At 45.2% G+C, this 17500-nt stretch overlaps 3 non-coding genes across 3 annotated transcripts; all 3 read right to left on the bottom strand.

Annotated features, from left to right (window-relative positions):
- Positions 1–9981: 9981 nt before the first annotated feature.
- Positions 9982–10065, bottom strand: trnan-guu (transfer RNA asparagine (anticodon GUU)). The gene has a single exon. It is a non-coding gene; the product is annotated as a tRNA-Asn (tRNA).
- An 81-nt stretch (positions 10066–10146) lies between these two features.
- trnag-ccc (transfer RNA glycine (anticodon CCC)) lies at positions 10147–10233 on the bottom strand. Its single transcript is given in 2 exon segments — positions 10147–10185; positions 10197–10233. It is a non-coding gene; the product is annotated as a tRNA-Gly (tRNA).
- Positions 10234–17395: 7162 nt separating this feature from the next.
- trnak-cuu (transfer RNA lysine (anticodon CUU)) lies at positions 17396–17472 on the bottom strand. The gene has a single exon. It is a non-coding gene; the product is annotated as a tRNA-Lys (tRNA).
- Positions 17473–17500: the final 28 nt, after the last annotated feature.

The raw sequence follows: 17500 nt of genomic DNA, 5'->3' as shown, positions 1-17500 counted from the left end.
AAGCTTATATCTGCCCCAGGTTTCTGTGGCGTGTGGATGGAATGTTCATGTTTTATTTCCAGGTGGCGAAGGCCTGTGTTCCATGAATGAGGTCCCGCTCAAAACTCCTTTTGAAAACAGCATCGAGCATTTGTAATAACTTCCGGCTGTCATTCTAATTAGTATAACGTTGGTATAACGTTGAAGCAATACCTTATATTGTGTTCCCTTTTAACACCCAAAATGAATGAGTTTTGTGTTGTATTCAGGTGTTGTACCTGTTATAACAGGAGACTTTGTGTTTACCAACTGATAATAAACGTAATGATTGTACTAAATGTGCTACTACTATGTATTAATATACTGTACACTGAGGTGTAATGTGCTAGAATTTGCTGATTTACAAATGCTGTCTACCCAGGTGAAAAAATATTATATTAAATACCAATTAATTTGTTGTGGTAATTCTATAGTTGTTGTGAAGCAAATTACTTTACCCAACACTGTACTAAGTTTTCTACAACTATATGGTAACGTATATTACACTACAATACACACTACAGTTTACTGTAGTAAAAACTACAGTATTTATAACAGTTTTTCAGGTCACTATAGTTTATACTACAGTATGCTGTAGCATTCATTAACACAGTGTTGTAAATACTATAATATATACAGTATACTACAATTTACTATAGTATGATTCAAAAACACTGTAGTATTTACTATAGTATTTTTTCACCTGGGTATATACAGGATTTTTTATAGTACTGAGTTAAAACTACCCACGCTGATATGGTTATACCATGTACTGAATGGTTACAATTTTATTTACTCTAGTAATAGAAGATGGCTTCAAAAAACAAAAAACACAGGGCTATGAGCGATGATGAGTGGATGTCACGCCTGCGAAAGTTTGCTGCTGCAGGGGTCTGGCCTTCTGAGGCAGGAAACAGGCCGGCACCCCGCCAGAAAAAGTGGCATGACCTGTATCTGAAGGTAAATTTAGATAAAGTGATATGTGTACAATCATAAAACATAAAGCTATGTCATATTGAAATCATTCTTATGATTCACTGTCAAACAATATTACAGATTGAAAAATGTCCAGTGCAGTTGAAAGGACAAATGTCTTTGTTTGGAGGGACACAGACATGCAGTTGTGGATTTCATGCAACAAAAGTATCAAAAATAATTTCCTAAAATTATGAAGTGTTGGTGTTGTAGTCTCTATTATTAAATTTTATTTTATTTTCTCTTAATCTAAAGCCTTCCGTGTCAGTGTCCTCTTCAATGACACCTGGGCAGTCGTCAGCAACACCGGGGCAGTCAGCAACACCTGGGCAGTCGTCAACACCGGGGCAGTCAGCAACACCTGGACGACTCACACCCCACAAGCCCACATTGACTATGGCATCAGTAAGTAATGAAGATTTACTGATAGTAATATTTAATTTTTTAGTGTATTCGATTATATGCATTTTGAATTTACAAGGCTCCACTTAAGATGACTTTTTCTCAGTTTATCAAGCCACGGTTCGGTGGGTCTCAGGGTGCCGCTTTAAAGCCAAACTTAAACTTGGAAAGGAAGCATGCAACCAAGGTAATATAAAGAGAATGACAGTTTGTATTTGATTTTACAATCATATAATTCTTGTTAGGCTACTGTTATTTTCATTCCAGAAGGATATGTTGAAATTATCTCATTACTGTAATTCCTAATAAGAACATATTAATATTATATATAATGTAAACTTTGGTCATATTCTCTCAGCCCATCAGTTGCACTTCAGATTCTTCTGTCATGTCCAGCACTGTCACAAGTGCCATGACAAGGACGACACCATTGCCTGCCCGCAGTCCCAGGATGTACATTCAGACTGTCTCAACTCTGTCTTTTCCTCCCTCTCCTGTGTCCACAACCACCTCCTCGATAACATCGGTGGCTGCTAGAGCTGTGAGAAACTCTTAAATTAAATGGTTTTCTTCACAGTCATACTTAACTTTAAATAAGCCTTCTTCATGAGTGACTTGCAATCATCAGAAATGCAAAACAGTTGCAGAAAACCCCTGAAATTTGGTTTCTGTGTGCAGAATGTTTTTTTGTTTCCAGGAGGGGTTCGAGAGCGTGAAAAACAGGTTTCGAGCGTGTGGATATGTCTGTCATTCTTTTTTGGAGTTTTAGAGTTAAAGAAAGTTCTTTTAAAAACAGTAATGAATTTTCATATCCTTCTGTGCTGAGGGAGCAAGGTGGCGTTGCAAACCTCAAGCTTTCTCTTTGACAATGGATTTGCCTTACTTCCCTAAACTGCGCCAGCTTCAACACTGGGCTGTCTGTCTCTGGTTACTGTATGCTTATCGCCTTTAAATTCTTCGTAAATCTTCTTCTGACCATAGCAATGTGGGCTTATGGGTGTGGTGCAAGACTTGTGCTGACTGGTACCCGGTGGTCATTGGAAACAATAAGAGTTGCTTTGGCTCCCCAACGACTTCATAGGAAATTGGCTGATACGCACGTAATGCTCCCTATAACGCGCCCCAACGCTGGACTTTTCAGTCTGAATATGTTTGACAGTGAATCAAAGTGATTTCTGAGCATGTATGATTGCCATATCTGCAAATTTACCTTCAGATACAGGCAGCCACTTTTTAGCGGCCTACCACCGCTCAAAGCTCCCTGTTGAAAGCTCACCCAGAGCCTGTGTTTTTGTTTTTGGCCACTTAGAGTAAATAAAAGACCTCAGTCTCTGGCCATATCAGCGTGGGAGTTTTAACTCAGTACAAAAGTCCCGTTTCGTGAAAAAAACTATAGTAAAGCTACGTTTTTTGAATCATACTTGAATGATCTGTTATATTATAGCAACATGTGAGGTACACAGCTCTGTAGAAAACTCATGATGCCTGAAAAACTCTACTGGACACAGTAAACTATATGGCCTCATTCATAATTGTAGAAAACTGATAGGTTGGAAAACCCTATGCTTACCACCTAAATGTATCTATAATCACCTGGACAGACATTTGAAAACTGCCTACAGCTGTGTCGTATAAGCATAGTGTCTCTTAGTCACATTGTAAACTGGAAACAAAGTCTCCTGTTCTCGGGTTGGTACAGCGCTGATACAACACAAAACTCTCTGTGGGTGTTAGCGCTGCTGTTAACGTTATACCAAGTTATACCACCCAGGACGAAGGACCAGTTTTCCGCATGCCGCCAGAACTTCACGCTCCGCTACGCCGTGAAACTGGGGCGCTTGCCAACGTTTCATTACACTATGCTAAAAATAGAGGCGGGCGTTGCGTGAAAAACTGGGTTTCTGTGGCTGGAGTGTGCATAGAGATGCAGGCGTGCTGAGGCTGTCCGTGGCAGCCTTGAGGCTGCACCTGTTTGTTGAATCCAGTGCAACAGGCCATTTAAAGTGCAGGCATAGGAGTGCCAGTAATTGTAGATAGAGCTGGCAATGCAGAACGCCACAACGTGCTGGCTCCAAATTTCCAAAGGCAAAAGTGAGCCATACAGCAAAGAGTTGGAGGAGGCTACCGCCAGCTTGCGTAAACATGCCTTCCATTGACCTCATGCCAGAAATTGATAGGTTACAGTTACTGGTGCCCTCCTATATGGCCAAAAAACATAGCCAAGAATATTACAAATGCTCGATGCTGTTTTCAAAAGGAGTTTTGGCTGCCTCTGGAACACAGGCCTCCGCACCTGGAAATAAAACATGAACATTCCATCACACGCCACAGAAACCTGGGGCAGATATAAGCTTTCACGCAACGCCCGCCATGTTCTTTAACCCCAAAGCTGACGCAACGCAAACGAGGGGCTACGGCAGCCAGCCAGCGCGTGGTTTCCTTGGCGCATGGCTCCGTTCGGCTGGAAACCACCAACCTTTGATTGCCCACCAGAGAGGACAGAGGCAATGCGACAGCCCACGACCCACAGATGCTCTACCGACTGAGCTAGCCGGGCCGGCTCGGGATCAGTGCCGAATGCGTGGAGCCTCACATTTGGCAGAGGAAAAACACGTGGCAAAGTCAGTGCCTAGGCTCAGAGTTTACCTTGTTTTGTTTATATCGGTTCCAGAATACAATGTGACCCAGTAGAGCAGGCCAATCTCGCACAACCAAAGCCAGGAGTTAAAGTTCCGTTTGGGTGAAGAGAGCGAAGGAAACTCTCCAAAGAAATGAGCCATACAGCAAAGAGTTGGAGGCCAACCTCCGAAATGAACTCGGCAGCCAGCGTAATCTCCATTGACCTCATGCCAGAGAGCTTGATAGGTTACAAGTTACTGGTGCCCTCCTTATATGGCCAAAAGCCACATTAGAATGACAGCGGAAGTTATTACAGATGCTCGAGGGTGTTTTAAAATGAGTTTTGAGCAGGACCTCTCTGGAACACAGGCCTCCACCACCCGGAACAAAACATGAACATTCCGTCCAGGCGCCACAGAAACCTAGGCTTTCACGCAACGCCCGCCATGTTCTTTAACCCAAAGCAAGTGACGAAGCTGTAAACGCTAAACGGGGGCCAAAGAAAGCGTCAACTCCTACACGGCACGCGTGCTGAATTCCTTGAACCACCAAACTCGGTGCTCGGCAACAGCCAACTTGCGCCACAGCCGACTCAGTATCGCGCCTGCAACTGGAACCGCTGGGAAGAGACAGAGGCAATAGATACGCCCAACGTGCCCTGAGCATGAACTAGCAGCGCTGAGCTGAAATGCAGTTTTATCAGTGCAGTCAACAGAGAAAAACTTGTGCAAAGTCAGGGTTAAACTCAGAGTTTACCTTGTTTGTTTCAGCCATATTACAATGTGACCCAGTAGAGCAGGCCAATCATACGCACAACCAAAGTTAAAGTTCCGTTTGGGTCTGTCGAGTGAGAAGGCAAATTTCCAAAGGCAAAGTGAGCCATAAAAAGGATTGGAACCTCAACCGAAATGAACCTACGCAGCTGCGTATGCCAAATCCATTGACCTCATGCCAGAGAGCTTGATAGGTTGTTACTGGTGCCCTTATATGGCCAAAAGCCACATTAGAATGACAGCCGGAAGTTATTACAAATGCTCGATGCTGTTTTCAAAGGAGTTTTGGCGGGACCTCTCAGGAAAAATAAAACATGAACATTCCATCCACACGCCACAGAAACCTGGGGCAGATATGTACGCAACGCCATGCTTTAAGCTACGAAGCAAAGCGCAAAAACGCGTCGGCACGCGTGCTGAATTCTGCGTCCGTGGTTTCCTTGGCGGCATGGCACAAAGCTTCCCTGGGCTCATGCTTTCGGTTAACAGCTAACAGCGGCCAAGACCACAGCTGTATGCTGCACGCTGGAACAGCCGCTGGGAAGAGAGACAGAGGCAATAGATACCCAACGTGGGGCTCGAACCGACCCTCTCATGCTCTACCGACTGAGCTAGCCGAGCTTCAGTGCAGAAATTACGTGCGTGGAGCGGAGCCTCACATTTGGCAGAGGAAAACCTTGTGCGGGCAAAGTCAGGTTTAGGCTCAGAGTTTACCTTGTTTGTTTCAGCCATAGCCGGGGGATACAATGTGACCCAGTAGAGCAGGCCAATCATACACAACCAAAAGCCAGGAGTTAAAGTTCCGTTTGGGTCTGTCGAGTGAGAGAAGGCAAGAAGGCAAACCATGCAACAAGAGTTGGAGGACCCAACCTCCAACCGGAAATGAACCTACGCCCAGCACGTGTAGGCGTATGCCAAATCCATTGACCTCATGCCAGAGAGCTTGATAGGTTACAAGTTACTGGTGCCCTCCTTATATGGCCAAAAGCCACATTAGAATGACAGCCGGAAGTTATTACAAATTCGATTTTCAAGGAGTGACAGGCCTCCTCTAAAACATGAACATTCCATCCACACGCCACAAACCTGGGGCAGATATAAGCTTTCACGCAACGCCCGCCATGTTCTTTAACCCAAAGCAAGTGACGAAGCTGTAAACGCTAAAACGGGGGCCAAAGCAGCGCTCGAGGCTTGCACGGCACGCGTGCTGAATTCTGCGTCCGTGGTTTCCGCGGCATGGCACCGTTCGGTCTCGAACCACCCTTTGCACAGCCGGCAGCGCTAACCCTGCGCCACAGAGCGGTGGCTGGCCAGCCAGTATCGCGCTTGCACGCTGGAACCCGAGAAGCCGCTGGAGAGACAGAGGCAATATCGCCCAGCGTCAACCGACCCTGAGTCTCATGCCTACCCAACGGAGCTGGCGGGGCAGCAGAATTACGGCGGGGGTTAATAGGCTCAGAGTTACTGTTTGTTTCAGCCATATCGGTTGCGGATACAATTTGACCCAGTAGAGCAGGCCAATAATATGCACAATCACAACCAGGAGCGAAAGTTCCGTTTCGGTCTGTCGAGTGAGAGAGCGGTTACCGAAGGCAAACTTCTCCAAATATCCAAGGGCAAAAGTGAGCCATACAACAAAGAATTGGAGGGGAAATGAACCTCGCGAAAACGCCAGCATGGCGTATGCCAAATCCATTGACCTCATGCCAGAAGTACTGGTAGTTATATATGGCCAAAAGCCACATTAGAATGACAGGAAGTTATTACAAATGCTCGATGCTGTTTTCAAAGGAGGAACACCGGCCTCCGCCACCTGGAAATAAAACATGAACCGTCCATCCACACGCCACAGAAACCTGGGGCAGATATAAGCTTTCACGCAACGCCCGCCATGTTCTTTTAACCCAAAGCAAGTGACGAAGCTGTAAACGCAAACGGACCAAAGAAACGGCGCCTCCTACACGGCACGCGTGCTGAATTCTCGTCCGTGTTTCCTTTGGCGCTGCCGTCGCAGCTTTTGCGAAACCGGAAACATCTGGAAAAGAGACAGAGGCAATAGATACGCCCAACGTGGGGCTCAGACGACCTGAGATTAAGAGTCTCATGCTCTACCGACTGAGCTAGCCGGGCGGTTGCGAGCTGGGGGCTGGTCGCAGTTTTCAGTGCGCGTGGAGCCTCACATTTGGCAGAGGAAAACCTTGTGCGGGCAAAGTCCGGGTTAAGCCTAGGCTCAGAGTTTACCTTGTTTGTTTCAGCCATATCGGTTGCCGGATAAACAACCTCACGCACAAACCAGGAGTTAAGTTCCGTTTGGGTCTGTCGAGTGAGAAGGCCTCCTCAAATTTCCAAGGCAAAGTGATACAATGTAAGAAATGAGCCTACCTCCAATGTAAATGACCTCATGCCAGATAAATTTTGAACCAATAAATTGCCCTCCTTATATGCCAAAACATTACGGAAGATATGCTGTTTTCAAAGGAGTTTTGGCGGGACCTCTCTCCGCCACCTGGAAATAAAACATGAACATTCCCACACGCCACAGAAAACCTGGGAGTAGATAAGCTTTCCTTGCGCCCTCTATGTTCCACAGCCCAAAGCAACAGCTGTAACTAAAGCCACAAAGCGGCTCGAGATTAAAAGCAGCGCTGCTCGAAGTGACATTCCTACACTTGGCAACGTGCCATATCCCGCTTCGGCTTGGCAGCATGCGCTCAGAACCACAGAAGGCAAACTTCATGCCCGTCTGAAACCTGGGTAGAGTCTACTCGGGCCACCCAGCCTCATTACCTTGGTTCTAACAGCCGAACGCGCTAACACAGGCAATCCTTTGCCTGCCAGCCAGGAAGGCCGACGGCAATGTCAGTGAAGAGTGAAGCAAACTCCTCAAATCTCAAAGGCAAAGTGAGCCATACAGAGAGTTGGAGGACTCCAACCGGAAATGAACCTCTGGCAGCCGTTGCGCTGCCAAATCCATGACCTCATGCGAAACTGATAGGACAAGTTACTGTACCACCTATAGCCACATGCCAGCCCGAGTACAAATGCGCGCCGCTGTTTGCAAAGACCGCTGGAACACAAGAAGCCGCTGGAAAAACATGAACATTCCATCCACACAAATATAAACTTCACGGCCATGCAAGCAAGTGCAAATAATGGCAGAACAAAACGGCGCAGGGTTCCTACACGGCCTTGTGTGCTAATTCTTCATGCAAGGCGAAAACTAACCCCATCACCTTCATATGCTGAAACACAGGAAGAGTGACAGACAGTATGCCGATACGCCCAGCGTGGGACTCAGACCACGACCTGAGATAAAATCTCATGCTCTACCGGCCCATTCTTGGGCGGTTGCGGAGCTGGCCTGGGGGCTGGTCGCAGTTTTATCAGTGCCGAAATTACGTGCGTGGAGCGGGCCTCACATTTGGCAGAAGAAAACCTTGTGCGGGCAAAGTCCGGGTTAAGCCCTAGGCTCAGAGTTTACCTTGTTTGTTTCAGCCATATCGGTTGCCGGGGATACAATGTGACCCAGTAGAGCAGGCCAATCATCGCACAACCAAAAGCCAGGAGTTAAAGTTCCGTTTGGGTCTGTCGAGTGAGAGAGAGCGAAGAAGGCAAACTCCTCCAAATTTCCAAAATTAAAATTAGACGCCATACAGCAAAGAGTTGGAGGACCCAACCTCCAGCCGGAAATGAACCTACGAAAACGCCAGCACGTGTGGCGTATGCCAAATCCATTGGCGCATGCCAGAGAGCTTGATAGGTTACAAGTTACTGGTGCCCTCCTTATATGGCCAAAAGCCACATTAGAATGACAGCCGGAAGTTATTACAAATGCTCGATGCTGTTTTCCAAAAGGAGTTTTGAGCGGGACCGCTTCTGGAACACAGGCCTCCGCCACCTGGAAATAAAACATGAACATTCCATCTGCCACACGCCACAGAAACCTGGGGTAGAATATAAGCTTTCACGCAACGCCCGCCATGTTCTTTTAACCCAAAGCAAGTGACGAAGCTGTAAACGCTAAAACGGGGGGCCACAAAGAAACGGCGCCTCGAGCTTCCTACACCGCACGCGTGCTGAATTCTGCGTCCGTGGTTTCCTTGGCGGCATGGCACCGAAAAACTTCCTTCGTCCCCTGGGTGGGCTCGAACCACCAACCTTTCGGTTAACAGCCGAACGCGCTAACCGGGACACATTGGCCGCCCTCCAGGAGCCGGTACGGCTAGCCAGCATCGCAGTATCGCTTTGCCGCACCCACGCTGGAACCTGAGAAGCCGCCATGGGAAGAGAGACAGAGGCAATCGTCCTTAGCGTGGGGATACGCCCAACGTGGGGCTTTAACCCACGACCCTGAGACCCTGAGATTTAAGAGTCTCATGCTCTACCGACTGGAGCGGAAGCCGCTGGCCGTGAGCTGGCTGGGGCTGGTCGCAGTTTTTATCAGTGCCGAAATTACGTGCGTGGAGCGGAGCCTCACATTTGGCAGAGGAAAACCTTGTGCGGGCAAAGTCCGGGTTAAGCCTAGGCTCAGAGTTTACTCTGTTTGTTTCAGTTTCATATCGTGTTGCCGGGGATACAATGTGACCCAGTAGAGCAGGCCAATCATACGCACAACCAAAAGCCAGGAGTTAAAGTTCCGTTTGGGTCTGTCGAGTGAGAGAGAGTGAGAGAAGAAGGCAAACTTCCTTCAAATTTCCAAAGGCAAAAGTGAGCCATACAGCAAAGAGTTTGGAGGACCCAACCTCCAACCGGAAATGAACTCTACCAAAACGCAGCAGCACGTGTAGGCGTATGCCAAATCCATTGACCTCATGCCTGAGAGCCTGATAGGTCACAAGTTACTGGTGCCCTCCTTATATGGCCAAAAGCCACATTAGAAGGACAGCCGGAAGTTATTACAAATGCTCGATGCTGTTTTCAAAAGGAGTTTTGAGGCGGGACCTCTGGAAACACAGGCCTCCGCCACCTGGAAATAAAACATGAACATTCCATCCACACGCCACAGAAACCTGGGGCAGATATAAGCTTTCACGCAACGCCCGCCATGTTCTTTTAACCCAAAGCAAGTGACGAAGCTGTAAACGCTAAAACGGGGAGGCCAAAGAAACGGCGCCTCGAGGTTCCTACACGGCACGCGTGCTGAATTCTGCGTCCGTGGTTTCCTTGGCGGCGGCATGGCACGAAAAACTTCCTTCGTCCCTGGGTGGGGTGGGCTCTTTTCGAACCACCAACCTTTCGGTTAACAGCCGAACGCGCTAACCGATTGCGCCACAGAGACCGGCGGCTGGCCAGCCAGTATCGCGCCACTTTGCACGCTGGAACCCGAGAAGCCGCTTGGGAAGAGTGACAGAGGCAATAGATACGCCCAACGTGGGGCTCGAACCCACGACCCTGAGATTAAGAGTCCGATGGGGATCTCATGCTCTACCGACTGAGCTAGCCGGTAAGTTGCGGAGCTGGGCTGGGGGCTGAGTCGCAGTTTTTATCAGTGCCGAAAATTACGTGGCGTGGAGGCGGAGCCTCAACATTTGGCAGAGGAAAAACTTGTGCGGTAGCAAAGTCCCAAGTGTTTCAGTCTCTGGAGTTTACCTTGTTTGTTTCAGCCATATCGGTTGCCGGGGGATACAATGTGACCCAGTAGGCAGTGAGGCCAATCATACGCAGCACAGCAAAAGCCAAGTTAAAGTTCCGTTTGGGTCTGTCGAGTGAGAGAGAGCGAAGAAAGTAAGCTCCTTCAAACTCTCCAAATTTCAGGCAAAAGTGAGCCATACAGCAAAGAGTTGAGGACCCAACCTCCAACCGGAACAGAACCTACGAAAACGCCAGCACGTGTAGGCGTATGCCAAATCCATTGACCTCATGCCAGAGAGCTTGATAGGTGCCCTCATACCAGACCAAAAACCACATTAGAATGACAGCGAAGTTATTACAAATGCTTCGATGCTTCAAAGGAGTTTTGGCAGAGGACCTCTGGAACACAGGCCTCTGCCATACTGAAATAAAACATGAACTCCACCTGCAAGCCTGGGGCAGATACTAAACTTCCTTAAACGCCATATGTTCTTTTAACCCAAAGTGACGAAGCTGTAAGCACAAAGCGGGGAGAGATAGAAACGGCGCCTCAGGGCCTACCGGCCACGCGTGCTAATTCTAGATCCGTGGATCCAACCAAGTTCCGTTTGGGTCTGTCGAGTGAGAGAGAGCGAAGAAGTAGCAAATTAGCTCAAAATAAATATGAATAATTAATCATAACTAGTTATAATTAATTATTAATATTTTAATCAGTCAATAAAATTAACTTAATGTAATAAAATTAATATTACAATCAATTAACCTGTTGTTCAATAGACACACAGTGTTAATTGTTTATTAACTAAGAAATGTTCATTTCAGGTTATGGGAAATAACAATCTTATTCTACTAAAAGCCTGTAGTCAGGACCGACATAGATAGGGACTCCAGTACATGGCGCAAAACACAGACAACCTTACGTGTGACACATGAACAGAACTTGTAACTAGACTAAACACTTAAACTACTCTAACATTCACACACATACAACCACAGTTTACCAAGAGAGAGAGAGAAAGCAGAGTACAGGAAGCAGAAGTTACAGCATTGTTGGACATTCAGCAGATCAACAGCCTTGAGCAGGCCATCAGTTTAGTTTTAACAGGCCCTTCTTTAAAAGGGGTAAGGATACTCAATGTATCCGATAATGAGACTTCGTTGATACTTACATGTCTCAAGTTGAATTAAAACTGTCCTGATGCAATTTGTGGAGGCTCCCGTTGAATCTTTGCTGATATTTTCTTGACGAAAGAGAACGGCTGGATTCAGAGGGATCTTTGGTGAATGGAAGGTCTAGGCAGTGCTTTAAACTTAGAGGGTTCCTTAGAGCTTCTAGCTTCTTAAAGCATCATCTTGACGTCAGCATTCATCAGTAAAAGAGAAGAAGAGGAGGAAGAGCAGGAAGAGAAGAGTTTGATCTTGTGTTCAGTGAATATAAGAGGTGAAGAGGTCACACCCTCTTGAGGTGTCTGAGCCAATAAGGAGTTCCCCTTTCAGAGGGAAGTTTTACTAGTCTTTGTTCTGTAGCAAGATATTAGCACTAAGACACTGGATTGGATGAATGAGAGAATAGCCTTCTAGATTCTTATAATACTGTGTGTCTTAGGTTAGTAACATGTGACATAAATTGCAAATAGGAAATGAAAGTTGGAGTCCGTAGATATTTCCAAGCATTATACCAATGTGATCTCAGTTAACTATACATTTGCAACTATGGAACATTAATACCAAAATAGTTCAAAAGAGAGGAATAGCCATAGAATAAAGCCTATACCAGGACAGTCAAGAGAGGGGAAACTTGGATACATGTTGATCCAGGTCCCAAGTGGTTATATAGAGAATACATAGGATTAAGAGAGTTTATTTGTCCTTCTCAGGAAGAATGAGTCACTAGTCTCTCCAGAATTCTTCTGGATCACAAAAGTACCATATAACTGTAACAGGACACTAGGTTGGCCTGTGTGCTGGCAACATTGGGATGCTGGTTACGGTTTTGGGGATGAGTTCAGAGAACTTTGATAGGGTTAGTGAGTTTATGGGTAATTCATTAAATACAATGAATAATTGTGTGGCTGATTGGTCCAGACGTTACATCCCCCCTTTCGGTCGTTGTTGTTCTTTCTATGGACACCAGCGAGCGGCGTTGAGTAATGAGAAGATCAGACACACCACTGGCACTACAAGGCTGGAAGGCTGTGATGGGCTCTGGTGCTATGTGTCTCCTGGAGTGCTGGTCGTTCCATTGCGGTTGATGTAGACCGTGGACAAGCTCTTGGGTCTCTGAGCTGGTGTTGTGAGTGGTCAGAAGCTTGTGCTGCTGAGTACTCCTCAGGTAAGAACTGTTCAAGGAGCCATCACTAGCGTTGAAGCTCCTGCAGGTCCGATGCAGGCGTGTCCAGTCGTCCATGGGCTTCTTCCTCGCTGGAAAATCCTCACTGTCTCTGCAGGAGAGGATACTCCCATCCCTGGCTTCTCCCTGTGGTAGGTCTGGTACCTGGGTCTGTCTGAATTAATCCTTCTCCTTCTGCGAAAGCTGCAGAGGATTTCAGGAAAATGGCTGATAAGGTGTCAAGCAGAAGGCTTTGGCCTCCCCCTCTGTACCTCTGTGCTTGGCTGGGGGAGGTTCTTCTGCTGACTCCATGCGGTGAAGTGAGACGTTTCTCCTGCAGTGGTTCTGTTTGCTGCAGGTAGAGAGTCTCAGTTCTCTTTTTCTTGTGTCTCTATTCTGTCAGGTCCTTGTGTCTGTCCCGAGCCTCCATCTCTAGCTGGTCTATGTGGCTTTTAGCATGCATCAGCTCCTTGTGAGTCTCTGTGATCTGGAGTTTGAGGTTGTCCATATCCTGTTTCAAAACGAGGATGTGGGCCAAGAAAAGTTAGGCTTCAGTCAGATCATTGTGATCACACCTCTGGTTTGAGTCATCTGCCTTTACTTCTCTTCCATCTTTGTCAATTTGCTTTTGGCTCTGGTGCCGTAATTACTCAACAGCACTGGTTAGGAGGGTGTTCCTCACGACACATAGCCAGTCCTTTTTAGTCTACCATCTGGGCAGTTAGGCTGAGCATCTACAACTGGCTGCAGGCGCTTGTGGTGAGTAAGGGCAAGAGACTACTGCAAGATCAAACAGAATTTAGGGCTAAAGGCACAGTGAGCAACCAGGTGTATAAAATGCAGCTAGCTTTAATAAATGACTTCAGATGGTTCTTGTGGTCAGATTATTTCTTAGTATTTCTTACTGATGGCTCACAACAGGCTTGACCTCCTAGAACAAATGGAAAAGAGAAAGAGAGGAAGAGGAGAGCTTTCCTATTAGATTGTGCTTATTAGTGGTGCTCAAAATTATGCCATAGCAATCATTAGTTCCTTTGTAACTGGCTCATAAAATTGAAGCAACTGTTGTAAATAAACAAAATCAAGAAGGAGAGTATGTCTAGTTGCTTGTGGTTATATTGGGAAATTAAACCACACAAGACTAAACAGGAAAATGTAAATAAATCACATAGATGAAAGAAATACTAGTAAAAACAAATAGCTGACTGCTATTATAATTAAAATCAATAAAATATTTAAAGAAGTGATTAAAACAGCAGAATGACCTGGTATTGGGAATAGTCAATAGCACTAGTGATTAAAAATTAGATTAGCTTCCAAATCACTCTATAGTTGGGTACAGCTGCAGCGTGTTCAAGGACCACACCATGTGTGTGTCCCTCCCAGTTTAGTCAACGTGTTATTGGAAAATATCTCAATAAATCCTAGAATTCTTCTTTAGTTAAACAGTTTACATGTAATTAAATTTAGATTTAATCACCTAGTAACTGCAGATTTAGCTGAACAGTGTTCAGGGAGAAATGCCACTAAGTGCAGGTGAAATTAGCTGAGAAGAATTAAAGGTAAGGAAAGAAGAAATCAAGAAAACCAGGAATGTGGTTAAGGGAAATTGGTTTAGATCAGTTCACATACACACAAGCTATAGTTAAAGGCTTCACGTAAATGAGGAAGTGTAACCACTAACTGCCAGAAGCTATTAGTTAGCTTAGCCTGAGGTGCAGGGCTGCTAGGTGAGGTTAGCTTAGCCACTAACCTGGTTTTGTTTACAATATGGCATCACAGGGTGATGAGTTAGCACTTCCTGTGACAAGTCGTTGTCATGGGAACCAATGCACATTTGGGCAATTCAAACAGTTTATTATTGAGACTGTCTGCTCATTTCAAACAAGTTACATATAGAGTTAAAATGTGACGCTTATACTTTCAGATTTTCCAAAAACTTGATATTACATTCAGTAAAATGCAAATATGTTTTGGCATTTGCAAATTTTACTCATGTAAAGCTCTTCTCTCTACTTTAAACAACGTCTTGTACTTGTTTAAAGGGTAATTACACAGTTTGCTGTAAGTCAAAGCTTGTTTAAGCATATATAGTTAAGTCCGTCTTGTGCATGGTCACTGATAATGCTTTCAGCAGGTGAAACACAGTTTTAGTCCAAAGATGGCTATGCTTGTAGGTGCAGGCAGGGATTTAGATGAATGACATCAATCTTAGCTATAACAGGGCATTACCCAAATCTACATTTATATAACACTGTACTGAGATTCATTCATCAGAAACAGGTTAAGCAATACTACAGTGGTATTTCTCCAACCAAAGCAGAATAATCAATTCTGGTACAGTTTACATGCCGCTGAGCTGAGATTCCTTCGTCAACACAGGCTTACGCTCTAATAAGATTAGTTCTTCGCTAAAATCAGATTAACTTTACACCTGACTACCATTTTGAACATATACCACGTGTGTCAAGAGTAGACTCTTTCAGTTACAGTAGAGATGTCAATTCAAGCCATCATATCATCTAACAAGCCAGCAATTAGTGACCAAAATGCGCATCGTCTGACATATTCTGACTGGAATTATCAAATACACACTTTTAATTGACAGTGGTTACAACTCATAATCTTTGTTTATTCATGCCCGCATTCTCCACCATTTGTAGCAAATTAGCTCAAAATAAATATGAATAATTAATCATAACTAGTTATAATTAATTATTAATATTTTAATCAGTCAATAAAATTAACTTAATGTAATAAAATTAATATTACAATCAATTAACCTGTTGTTCAATGATGCACAGTGTTAATTGTTTATTAACTAAGAAATGTTCATTTCAGGTTATGGGAAATAACAATCTTATTCTACTAAAAACCTGTAGTCAGGACCGACATAGATAAGGGACTCAGTACATGAGCGCAAAACACAGACAACCTTACGTGTGACATGAACAAGACTTTATTAACTAGACTAAACACTTAAACTACTCTAACATTCACACACATACATGTACATACAGTTTACCAAAGAGAGAGAAAGCAGAGTACAGGAAGCAAGTTACAGCATTGTTGGACATTCAGCAGATCAGCAGCCTTGTTCCTTCATCAGTTTAGTTTTAACAGGCCCTTCTTTAAAAGGGGTAAGGATAACTCAATGTATCCGATAATGAGACTAAGTTTGATACTTGCATGTCTCTCCAAGTTGAATTAAAACTGTCCTGATGCAATTTGTGGAGGCTCCACGTTGAATCTTTGCTGATATTTTTCTTGACGAAAGACGGCTGGATTCAGAGGATCTTTGGTGAATGGAAGGTCTAGGCTTGAAGACCTGGCACAAGCTTAGGGTTCCTTAGAAGCTTCTAGCTTCTTAAAAAGCATCATCTTGACGTCAGCATTCATCAGTAAAAGGAGGAAGAGCAGGAAGAGAAGAGTTTGATCTTGTGTTCAGTGAATATAAGAGGTGAAAGAATTCCACACCCTCTTGAGGTGTCTGAACCAATAAGGAGTTCCCTTTCAGAGGGAAGTTTTACGAGTCTTTGTTCTGTAGCAAGATATTAGCATAAGACACTGGATTGGATGAATGAGAGAATATCTTCTAGATTCTTATAATACTAATGTGTCACAGTTAACATGTGACATAAATTACCAAATAGGAAATGAAGTTGGAGTCCGTAGATACCAAGCATCTTGCCAATGTGATCTCAGTTAACTATACATTTGCAACTATGGAACATTAATACCAAAATAGTTCAAAAGAGAGAATTAATACATAGAATAAAACCTATAAAAGGAAAGTCATGAGATGGGAAACTTGGATACATGTTTATACATTTCCCAAGTGGTTATATAGAGAATACATAGGATTAAGAAGTTTGTTTGTGCTTCTCGGGAAGAATGAGTCACTAGTCTCTCCAGAATTCTTCTGGATCATAAAGAGTACCATATAACTGTAACAGGACACCTAGGTTGGCCTGTGTGCTAGCAACATTGGGATGCTGGTTACAGTTTTAGGGGGATGAGTTCAGAGAACTTTGATAGGGTTAGTGAGTTTATGGGTAATTCATTAAATACAATGAATAATTGTGTGGCTGATTGGTCCAGACGTTACACCACATTAGAATGACAGCCGGAAGTTATTACAAATGCTCGATGCTGTTTTCAAAAGGAGTTTTGAGCGGGACCTCTCTGGAACACAGGCCTCCGCCACCTGGAAATAAAACATGAACATTCCATCCACACGCCACAGAAACCTGGGGCAGATATAAGCTTTCACGCAACGCCCGCCATGTTCTTTTAACCCAAAGCAAGTGACGAAGCTGTAAACGCTAAAACGGGGGGACCAAAGAAACGGGCGCTTGAGCTTCTCCTACACGGCACGCGTGCTGAATTCTGCGTCCGTGGTTTCCTTGGCGGCATGGCACCGAAAAGGGAGGTTGAAAGGCGGCGCCTCGAGGTTCCTTACACGGCACGTGCTGAATTCTGCGTCCGCCCAGGTTTCCTTGGCGGCAGCGGGCCACCGAAAACTTCATTCCCTTTGGGTGGGCTCGAACCACCAACCTTTCGGTTAACACGCGCTAACCGATTGCGCCTAACCAGAGACCGGCGGCTCCACAGAGACCGGCAGCTGGCCAGGCCAGTACTTGCGCCGCCACTTTGCACGCTGGAACCCGAGAAGCCGCTGGGAAGAGAGTGACAGAGGCAATAGATACGCCCAACGTGGGGCTCGAACCCACGACCCTGAGATTAAGAGTCTCATGCTCTACCGGCCCCCTGAGCTAGCCGGGCGGTTGCTGCGGAGCTGGGCTGGGGGCTG

The sequence above is a fragment of the Chanodichthys erythropterus genome, chromosome 14, assembly GCF_024489055.1.
Source record: "Chanodichthys erythropterus isolate Z2021 chromosome 14, ASM2448905v1, whole genome shotgun sequence".
NCBI classification, from domain to species: domain Eukaryota; kingdom Metazoa; phylum Chordata; class Actinopteri; order Cypriniformes; family Xenocyprididae; genus Chanodichthys; species Chanodichthys erythropterus.
This window is presented reverse-complemented; position numbering and strand designations above follow the sequence as displayed.